At 34.4% G+C, this 10,945-nt stretch overlaps 1 protein-coding gene across 3 annotated transcripts in view; it reads right to left on the minus strand.

Moving 5' to 3' along the window:
* Positions 1–10,945, minus strand: part of CENPP (centromere protein P) — a 148,030-nt gene that overhangs the window by 54,800 nt on the left and 82,285 nt on the right. The gene's annotated exons all lie outside the window — the stretch shown is intronic.

Genomic DNA, 10,945 nt, shown 5'->3' on the forward strand with positions numbered 1-10,945 from the left:
CAGGAAGAAAACTGTTCAGCCAATCAAGTGATTTTGACAAACAATCGGACTTGGGTAAATGCACAAAAGTACTCTCATTTCTCCTGTTCTCCAGATACAGATGTAGTTGCAATTTGTATTCACAGATCTACCCAAAAGAGAATAAGTTGCAAGTTGCTAAGACTGCAGAGATGTCCCATCAGATTTTTTTAACCATTTCAGAGAGGAAACTACTTAGAATAAGGCAAAAACCTGAATAAGTTTTTTTTAGTAATCCAGAGAAAAATGTAGGGTAAATATATCTGAATAATAAGATGTAATGTCAATATTGAAACTGTAAGAGGGTAAGAGTCAGTATAAAGTATAAAGTCAGTAGGAGAACCAGAATAGCAAAGGTTAGGATTCAACAACTCTAGCAATTCCAGAACCACAATGCTTTGTGGCATAAAAGGAATCTTGAGGCTTTAGATTTTCCGTCTGTCATATTTCTAAGTTCTGATTTGCACTGTTGGCTCATGCATCATACATAAGAATTTACACAAAACCTGCTAAAATCTTCAGGTAGGTCCCATTATAAATTCAAACATAACAGAAGACAATCCTGTGGTTATCACCACATTAATAGAAAAGGTAACGACACTGACATTTTTATTGAGTAGGCTCTTTCTGCTGGTTAAATGATGACAGAACTTTGATAATCTGCCTGAACTATTGTTTCATGCACAAGGGCACACACTTCTGGTAAAACAAAAACTGTAAAGCAAAATAAGGTTGTTACTATGGAAGCTTGGATAAGTTTTTGAATTTGAAGCAATGATCAGAGGCAATATTTCCTCTGAGGTAAGGTAAAAAATCTTTCATTTTTAAAAAAACCCTCAGAAAAAAAAAGGCATCAAAAGCCTCCCAAGGTGAGATTGTTGAGTATTAATTCCCATGTGCTGAGGCTGTTAGAAGCTCTGAGACTCTCAAAATGCGGAGCTCACATCACAGTATATGCACTTCTCCGTCTTCCATCTCAATTTAATAGGGATCCCCTCATGCCAAAGCTACAAATCACTCAACTTTGCCCCAAAAAGGAGTTTGAGGCATGACCACTAGCTCTCTAGTGGCCCAAGACAACATGGTTAATTTCACCCAATGAATTCTCTTTTACATAACACTACAGAACGTGGTTGATATAATTTCTGATTTTTCATTCTGAAACATGCATCATGCTTGCATTTACTGCAAAAACTCCTTAGCATTTAATAAGAAAAAAAATTGTAACTTGAAAGCATGATTTTATCACTTCTCTACAAACAATTTTGTTACTCTCTTACTGAAGGAAATCAGTGAACTTTTAAGACCTCTCTCAAGTCACAACTTTATAAACAGTTATATCACAGCAACAAAATAAACAGTTTATCTTTTCTGTTGTATAGTAATACAAATGCTAACTAGTTGAAACTCTCATGAGAAAACATTTTCTAATTTAAGTATTATGTTTATATTCTAATGTATACAATTTTCAGAGAACGCAAGACTACAGAGAGTAAAGTATTAGAAATATGAGAAAATACTACCAAAATAATTTTACACAATAATCCTGATGACTTTCTATACGAAGCAGTTTTCAGAAAACAAGTCTGCAGATCATCAGTTTGTAGACTGATACAATATCTGGTGCTCTGGAAGTTTGTAGTTTCCTTAAGTAAGCTTGAAAATGTCTACTCATTTGGAAATGAAGGCACTTAAAAATGTAAACACAGGGACCTGCCTATATCCTCTTTGGATTTACAGCCTGAAACGACCAACAAAGGGTCACTCCTGTTTAAATGCAGAAAGCAACAATGAACATGCAGTATCAACATGTGTTACAGCTTTTATACAACCACTCCTTGAAGTTATCCATCAAGATTTGGAAGACCAAAATTCAGGTCAAATCACTGCTTAAAGGGGGTAAGAATCATACTATGACCATCTTATAGAACATCCCAACCACAGAGGTAAAGCCTACTTTGGAAAGAGTGTATGTTTGTAAAGAGACTTACTTTTAAAGCTGGGTTTGCATGCAGGAAGCATTTAAAGATTTAGTGGACCAGAAACAGCAGTCAACCATGTAACCTACACTCATTTGGAGAAAACCCTGCATAACAGTCTCTTCTCGAAAAGTGATAAAGTTATAAACATCCATCCAAAAAGACTAGTTCATAATAATATGTTTGACTTACTCAGTAGACATACGTTCCTGTTTTCTTAATGAACAAGAGGGAGATCCCTGTTGCTATTGCTTGTTTAGTAACGTTACCCTTCTATTATAGCTAGTTACCATTAAATCCCAAACTCTGTGTTTCAAGAGGAAAGGCTTTAATTTTACTTCTCTTGGCACACTGAAAACCATTTTAAATAGGGGAAAAAACAGCAGACGTGAAATAAGAGCTCTGATTTAATGATGTCAACAACTTCTGTACAGTTGCAAGGCCCAAAATATTGTGGAAAAATGTTGGAACAGTTTTTCCATCTAAAAGTAGTGAAGACATCACTTACAAAACTCTAAAATGTATTAAACAGATATCATTTTCCACATTAAGAAATGATCATCTGATCAAAATGAATTTAGCTTTTTCTTCTAATAAATTAACCTATTACTCAAAACTTCTATACTGATTCAGGCATCAAGCAGCTGTAGTCAAATACTAGCAAGCATAATTTTAACAATGTTGTTACAACTGCTATGATAAAATTCAATGGAAATACATTGCTTTAATGTTCCCAATACCTAAATTACAAAGTCTCATTTCACATGTAACATTCCTTGCTAACAGACACCCTATTCCACATCAAAATTCCATCAGCATAGACCCATAAAGACTTAGCACTGTATTTTCCTTTTCAGCTTAAGAAATGACTAGAGAATATCAAACAGAACTTTTCATAAACATCTTCCATTATACATGATGCAAGATGAACAAGTTGCAACAGTTACCACCTTTGGGAAAACATTCATATACCGTTGGGCATCCCTGAAAGAGCTTACATAGTCAAGTACTGCATAAAACATTTTTGATCATACCAAAAACCAAATTTGTGATAAATTATCATCCATTTTATGATACTGAAATACTCCAGTTAGTAAAGCAAAACTAAACCGACAGATTTGCCAGCATTATGGTGTTCAACTTTTTCACACAATAAACGTCCTTATCTAAACCGGATAATGTTTGATCAGTCTCAAAATGAATGGCATAAAAAAAAAGCTAAACTGCCCCAGGGTGAATCTCAAAACTAAATAAAACAGCTGTCTTAAAAGCATAGCTTTATTTTGCTTCAAGGAAACTAAAAGCAAAGGAACACCATAAACAGCAATACCCTTTATCTGTGGAACTATTTTTGGTCACTGTCAAAGAGAGGAGAGGGGATTAGATGGGCTCTGATCTGATCCAGCACAGCTGTCCTTACCCTCTTACATACTTTACACTTGGCCCTGCCTAATTGCTGCTGAACATAATTTTGCACATTTCCATGAAGTACTTACTGACTTTATCAGCCTGCGAACACAGTTAATAAAGTTTCCCAATACACAATCTGGTCACTGCTATGAAGTTTCTTGGAGCAGTACATGACTGCCTCTTCTCTGCAGTCATGTCTACTAAAAATTCTCACCAATGAATTGAGTTTCCCAGGATACCAGATACAAACAGAGGAGAACCTTATTTAAACAGTGAGGTGGGCTAGAGGCTGATGACAACTTTACCTCTTGTCATTGCCCAGTAGCTGAGTACTATTATATGAGCCCACGCAGCTTACATGAATCACTCTATTTCAGTCACTCACTAAAACTAGAAGTAAAATGTGATCTGTATTTCATACAGGTCTGTCTTGCATTGATGCCTATACCTGGAAATCCAGAGGGCTACCCCCTAAACTCTGTTGTCTTGGTGACTAGAAGTAGTAATTTTTACTTATTTTCACATTTTCATCTGGGAGTTCTAGTTCTATGGGTAACAAGGTTTACTTGGGGCATTGACTTCAAAGCTCTGTATTCAGAAATTACAATTTTTTCAGCTTGGGGAAATGTTGTGTACTACAAGTAATTGGAAAACCCTATTAATCTCAAGACAAAAGGAAATATCTTTTCTCCCAAGATTGCAGCTTCCTTTATAAACATTAATTTCTTTCCTATGGGAGGATAAAAATATACAAAACTATGCTGGGTATTAGGCGCAAGGCAGTTAGGGCAAATGCCTAAATGTTGCTTATTTATCATAAGGTCCAACAACTGTTGTGCTGGGTTCAAAAAATTACCTGGTGTTTGGGACTTACAAAGGCTTAGCTATTTGCTTTTCTCATTAATGCTAAAAGCCAGTGATGTTCTCGCCTTGTGCTTCAAATCAAGTCCTATGAGTTTGCCAGCCACAATGGAAGCCATAATGGACACAAACATTCTCTGTAGTCTCCATAAGTGAACAAATATTCAACAGTTGAGTGAATTCCACAAAACAATATTCTTCCAGTCTGCTTGAGTCATCCTGACTCAATTCATTAAATGGACTTTTTTTTCCCAAGGATTTAAGAATTAGGGTAAATTAAAGCAGTAACAGCTGCATTATTTAAAATGCTGATCTTAAAAAACATTTACCTTACAATTCCTTCTTTAATAGTCTGTTATGTAAGAAATTTCCTACAGCTACCGAGTAAACAATTACTGTAGTTTGTTAGAATTTCAATTTATTTTGTGTTTAATTCTTTGTACAGGATACAGATCTCCCCACAGTTACTGAATGTAAACATCTGTGTAATTCATAGCTTCTGATTTAGGCTGTTATTTATATTAACATAGCTTTGATAAAATGACTTATTAAGACCAGCTAATAAAGTACTGTTTTCGACAAAGTACCTTGAAGCAGTTTTGTTAATTGAGAGAAAAAAACTTTCAAGTGTGCAGCATTATGAGTATATATACAGAAAACTGTAGGTTTTACATGCAGTATTACTTTCTCTGTGGGAACTTTTCATATCATAGCAATTCCTAGGGAAAAATATATAAAAGCTGACTTATTTTTTCCACAAGACAGATATTTTTCTCAAAGGAGTAATACTGAACACAGCTGTGGAAATATTAGATATTCAACAACACTATCAACCAAGACAAGAATCTTTTAAGTGAATTATGTAATGGTATTTTTAAAGGATTAAAATTAGGAAAAAGGATTAAAATTGACTTCATTTTTTTCACAGCAATTTCTCCAAAATCCAGAAAGTTGGCTATGACATTACATTTTATCCTCTGGCCTCATGCATTCTGTTCCTTAAAAACCTTCAGTTAGGGAACAACTGTCCTTGTGAATATTTCATGGTTTCTATCCCCTTTTAAATTACTATTCTTTACAAGTATATATGGCTCGCTTTCTTCTAACATAAGATGATCCTGAACTTCTTCAGCAAAGGTTATTCAGTACCAGTCTTCCAGGGAGAATTTTTCCATTTTTCTTCCCAGCATACTTTGGCTTTCATAACAAAGAACTCAGGAAGCTAAACTTTTCCTCTTTCAATTAGACCAATTACTTTTTGGGTCTATATAAAACATTAAAATCTATTACACTTTCTTGCACATTTCCACAGCTGAACTATAAATGTTTCATGAAATATTTCCTTTTGTTTGAACCTGCCACCCACTCATTTCTTTTGTGTTAACCTAGTTCTTGCATGGGAAGAGGCAAAATAATGATTCTTTTTCTTTCTCAATGACATAGGGGTTCAAATAGGTCTGTATTACCTATACTCTGTACTTATTTTAAAGGCTATTTTGATAGCCTCTGGTAAAACCTTAACTGAAAGAAACAGTGATTAACTGCCATTTTAGTTGAATTAAATTTCTTTCCAATCTTCTGAGTGAAGAACAGACCATGGTTTTACGTAAGGAGACGTGCATCTTTTACATTAGTTGTAGAACATATAGAAATTATAATAACCATGAAACAAAAGTATAGCCGCAGTATGAATCATATGCTGACAAATTATTTGCTTGTTTAACAAAATAAAAGTTATACATATTAGTGTATATATATTGGTAAGTAACCTTACTTTCCAAAGGCAAATCTACTTTGTACTGCTGCGGGCAAGCTAAAAGGAAATTACCCTTTGTGGAATATAAGGGTTCAAGAAAAAAAAAAAAAAAATAGCCTCTGCTTTACAAACTGTTCTACAAAAAAGATCTAATTTTCCATACCACAAGTTAATATGCAATTATGACATACATTTTCTTTCAATTTACATACTTTTACCACTCAGTGGAAATACTTAACTTCTATCATCTAGTGAATTTCTATCTATGGTAAAAAGCAGTGCAAAACCATCCAAGGAACCAAACATCTTTGAAAATAGTATATCAGTATATCTGTCAGACAATTCTAACTTCTCTGCTAGTTTCTGTGTAGTCTTTTAACTTAGAAGTTTTTGCCTTCCCATTTCTTTCATTTTTTTGTCAACTCTGCTGTAAGACCTACCTACCACATCACTGAATGTGCAATGGCAAGTGAGACTGAGCTCACACCTATTCAACCAGCCATAGGCCTTTGCTGCCTCAGTCCGAGTAACCACGTTTGCTCAAGGCTCTAGCAGATTCAACTTGTTGAATACCACATACCCACAGAGGGGATAATGACAAGAATGTGTTTGTTACTTCATACACACAAGTTTTATTTTTTAATATGTAAACACAACTCGTACCAACAGCTGCAGAACCTCAACATATTTTCACTGGTGAAAAAATAGACTTAACATTAGACATAATAGTACAGTTATTAGATCTGTTAGGATATAACAAATATTGCAGGTTTTCCCTAATTTACATCTATTTTCTATATTTTTTCCTTTTCTTCTTATGCTTACAGATGAAATGGAAAAAGAATGAATGTTAAAAATCAGCAAAATAGATTAAATAATACTTGTGATTTAATAATAGCATACTTAAGAGAAAATAATACTAAAACCATAAGAGCAGTGGCTACCTACACTTAAAGCAGACTTTTTCAAAAAGTCTCCCAATGTATTTAGTGTTAGACCCAACCTTGCAAGACAGTCACTGCTATTGTGTCGACGAGACACAAATGAGATCCTCTTATAAAATTCCCAGGAACAAAGCCCACATCTGAGAAAACAGGCTAAGTTAATTAATGTGGTAGGGAAATCACTAATTTACTGAGATAATATCCTTCTTTGTATTAGTAATATTTCTGAAAGCTTTCATTTTGACTATTCCAAAGTAACAAATTGTGTGTTTCAAAACTTGCAAACAAATTTAGTTTGGAGATCTTCCTAGAAATATTGTTACATTTTCCATCCATAAAACAGTATATGCTCAAAGTACATGCAAACGTTTATGGACCCATGTTCTTCATTAGACACAGAAGTGCAAACTGTAGTCAATTACTATGTTATAAATGTGGTATTTACTGCTTCCGTTCTCTGGGATCTTTGAATTTCTAATGTAATATAAATTACTTTTGTTGATACGTAAAGTTAGGAAAAACCATAATACCAAATTTAATTAAATTATCTTTACAGTTTAACACACTTTGAATACTTTATTTCATTTTTTCTGGAATACAAAGGACTGGATGGCCATGTCTTGTTTTTATTAAAACTACCAACTCAATGGAAATTGATGACAGCTACCACTTTAAATGTTGCCTTTATGTTCTAAACAATATGAATCTAGCAAAAGGTTGTGTATAAGAAAATTTATTCATTTACACTTCCATATTATTCATACTGTTTGTTAAAGGGAAAAATGGAAAAGAAATCAGCATTTCCAGGTGATCAGGTCTGGGTTTTTTTAATTGTTAAACTTTGGCACAGTAAATGCTTGATACTCTATGAGGAAATGTTGTGCTTAGTCCAGCTTGTATTCCAAAACAGAAAATTTTTCTTTAGAATTTATTGTCAGAGTGATTCAGTAGTTTGGCACTGGTTGCAGAGCTTTTCATTTTAACTACTGTTTGATTTTCCATGAAAGAATGTCTGGTGCTTCCAATGTCTGTAAGACAGATAAGTACCCATATTCCATAAAAATGCCATGTAACATTATCCAAACTTGTTAGTCTTGCTTTGATGCTACTTGCAATTGACATGTACAGAAACCAAAACTATTTCAAGACCTTCATTCATGAGGCAGGTTATTTTTCAGACAGAGCAGTTTCCTGATACAGTTAAGAGCACACATGTTTTTATAGGACCAAGAAGATGAGCATCAAGGTGGGAATACGCTAGCTGAGGACTTCTTAAATTGGCATTCCCACACAGAGAAATTTATATTAACCTGTAGCCTAAGGTAGAATAAAGTTAACTTACTCTCCTAAGGCAACATAAACGATCTGCAAGGGTGAAAAATGAGATCTGTCTCTTCAGGCTACTGTTTTACCCCTCCCGTCATTTCAGATCACCACATTCTTGTATGCATAAAGCACACGATAAGCCTGACAATCACATGGATGCACGTACCTGCACACTTGGGTTTATAGCGGTTTTTGAACATGAACCCTTAATACCACAAGCTATTAATTGCCCTTCAATATCGCTATGTTGCTAATAAATCCCAGGGACTAAAGACTGACTGCAAAATGAAACAGTGTATTTTGCTGCAGTTTCTAAGTCAGCTGACAAAAATATGCCAAAAAAGTACACAGCTATTAACAAGTGAAAGTTGATTCATGAATGACAATAAATAATAATGATTATTTTATATATTTACATATAGATACTGAAGAATCAGAACCTACTACAGAAGGTGAAGAATAGTTTTTCTATACTCAGCTAGCTTAAACGATGTAGTTCAACTTGAGAAGAGCCAAAACTTAGCTAAAACCAAAATATGTGACTGCACTCCACATGGACTGGTTGTGAGCATGAAAGGAATATGTCATGTTATTAAAATGTGATGGGCAGACTCCAAGACAGATTTGTGCAGTTGATGTTAGATTCATCACTTTATGTAAACCACATTTATAAACAGTGCTTGAAAATGAAAAAGTACTTAGTTTGCCTTACAATAACAAACACATACAAGACCAGCTTAAGAAAGAGATAGCAATGTAAGCATTAGTCACATATGGCAACATATGCTTGCTTGCTCAGACATATAAAGTAATACAGTCATTTTCAATAAAGAAATCAAGATAACATTTTATATCACTGATGTGATAATGTTATATATAACACACCATCCAATTTTCTTTTTGCATTTGATATTTCAGAGCATTCTGAACCCGAACATGCTGGATATACTCCCATCCTTTGCCTCAGAAATTAATCTCCGCTACTCATAAAAGTTACGTATGTATTTTAAGGCAAGATAGAATCCTAATTTTCAATCAATTCTTTCATTGGTGGAAACAGAAATCACCGAAAAGGTCTGAGCAAACAGTTTGACCTCATATAATCTTTTAGTTATTTAAACATATAACATTTCACAGGAAAATATACATACATTTGCTTGCAAGAACAATATGCTCCAACTACTTTCTATTTGAGAGTATCTTTTCATTAAGACCCCAACATCATGGATTGAACAACTGTGACAGACATTTTTCTATCAGGCTATTTAAAAACTAAATCTCACTATTCATGAAACAGCAGATGCAATAAGACAACATCATTTTTTTCTTTTAGCATCTTCAACTCTATCACCTCAAATCAACTGCTTCACAACACAGCCAGGAAAGCAGCGTTTGATCCTACCTCAGAAGGCTGCAGCTACAGACTTTGAACAGCTTCTACACACTCTACAGAAGTACACTGCAGCCTTACCCTAAGAAGCGAGGGCAACATTGACCCAAGCACCTAGCATCAATTCATTCATTTGCACACTCCAGCTTTCATTCAGAACTCCACAGCTGCCCTACTGTGCTGGCTCATGTTATGACTTTGGGTCCAAAAATTAAAGTATACTGGAAACAATGATCCTGGAGAGAAATTCTGCATAGTAGTCAGTTTTTAGTAAGTGGGAAATATGCTGCAAATGTTTAAAAGAACAAGCTCATAAACTAGACTGAGAACCAGTGGCCTATTTTAGCTTTTAGTATTGCTATCGACAGCTAACATCTAAAGTTCAGAATCTAATAGTCAAGAGATCTGAAAAGGTGACTTCTGGGTATTTTGAAATGCAATAATATTCACACTCAAAATACTACATCTGTGTCTTAAGATATTAAACAGTTTCATTATAAGAACTGCATGTCAATGTAAACAACATTTATTTCTACCATATTGATAATATACATTGTACAAAGCATATGGATAATCCGTTATAAGGTAAGATGGTTATATTTTCCCAGATACTACCACTCTAAGTGTCAGCTTCATTATGTACTACAGCTAGGACAAACTTTATACACACAGGAATGTGTTCCTACCATCAGAATCAACTAAGAAGAGAAAATAATTTTTAAGAAGTATTTATCCAAAATTGAGATGTTGCTAAACATCAAGAACAGGGAGCATTGCTGCAAACTAGGGTCAGCTGAAATTGCTGATTCAACACTTTGCTATTGAAAGGAGAAGCAAAAAAGAAGAAACCAGTACATTTATATCACAACCCTCTGGGCCCGCTCTCTTCTATTAAAGAGCCAAGAAAGCGTTGGAGGCTTTTTTTAAACAGCAATTTAATACTAATTTGCTCAAGTAAACGCATCCAAACCAAGCTATTCAAAACACAGGGGAGTGTTTGCTTAGGAAGCTTCGGTTTCTAAATGCAGACAAGAGAATGTAGATATATGCAATTTGAGATTTCAAAAAAGTTTAAGATCATCCTTCAGATTTTCATGTGGGAATGTGATTGCTTCTGAAACTGTAATTTCATTCCTTGGGAAAAGTGATAGGGAGAATCTTTATCATCATTCATCTATGCTACTGAAACTGGAACACATGCAAAAACAATGCAGCAGGTAACATAATCCTTAATCTTGTTTGACATGATAGCACCAAAGAT

This window comes from Strix aluco, chromosome 11 (assembly GCF_031877795.1).
Source record: "Strix aluco isolate bStrAlu1 chromosome 11, bStrAlu1.hap1, whole genome shotgun sequence".
NCBI classification, from domain to species: Eukaryota; Metazoa; Chordata; class Aves; order Strigiformes; family Strigidae; genus Strix; species Strix aluco.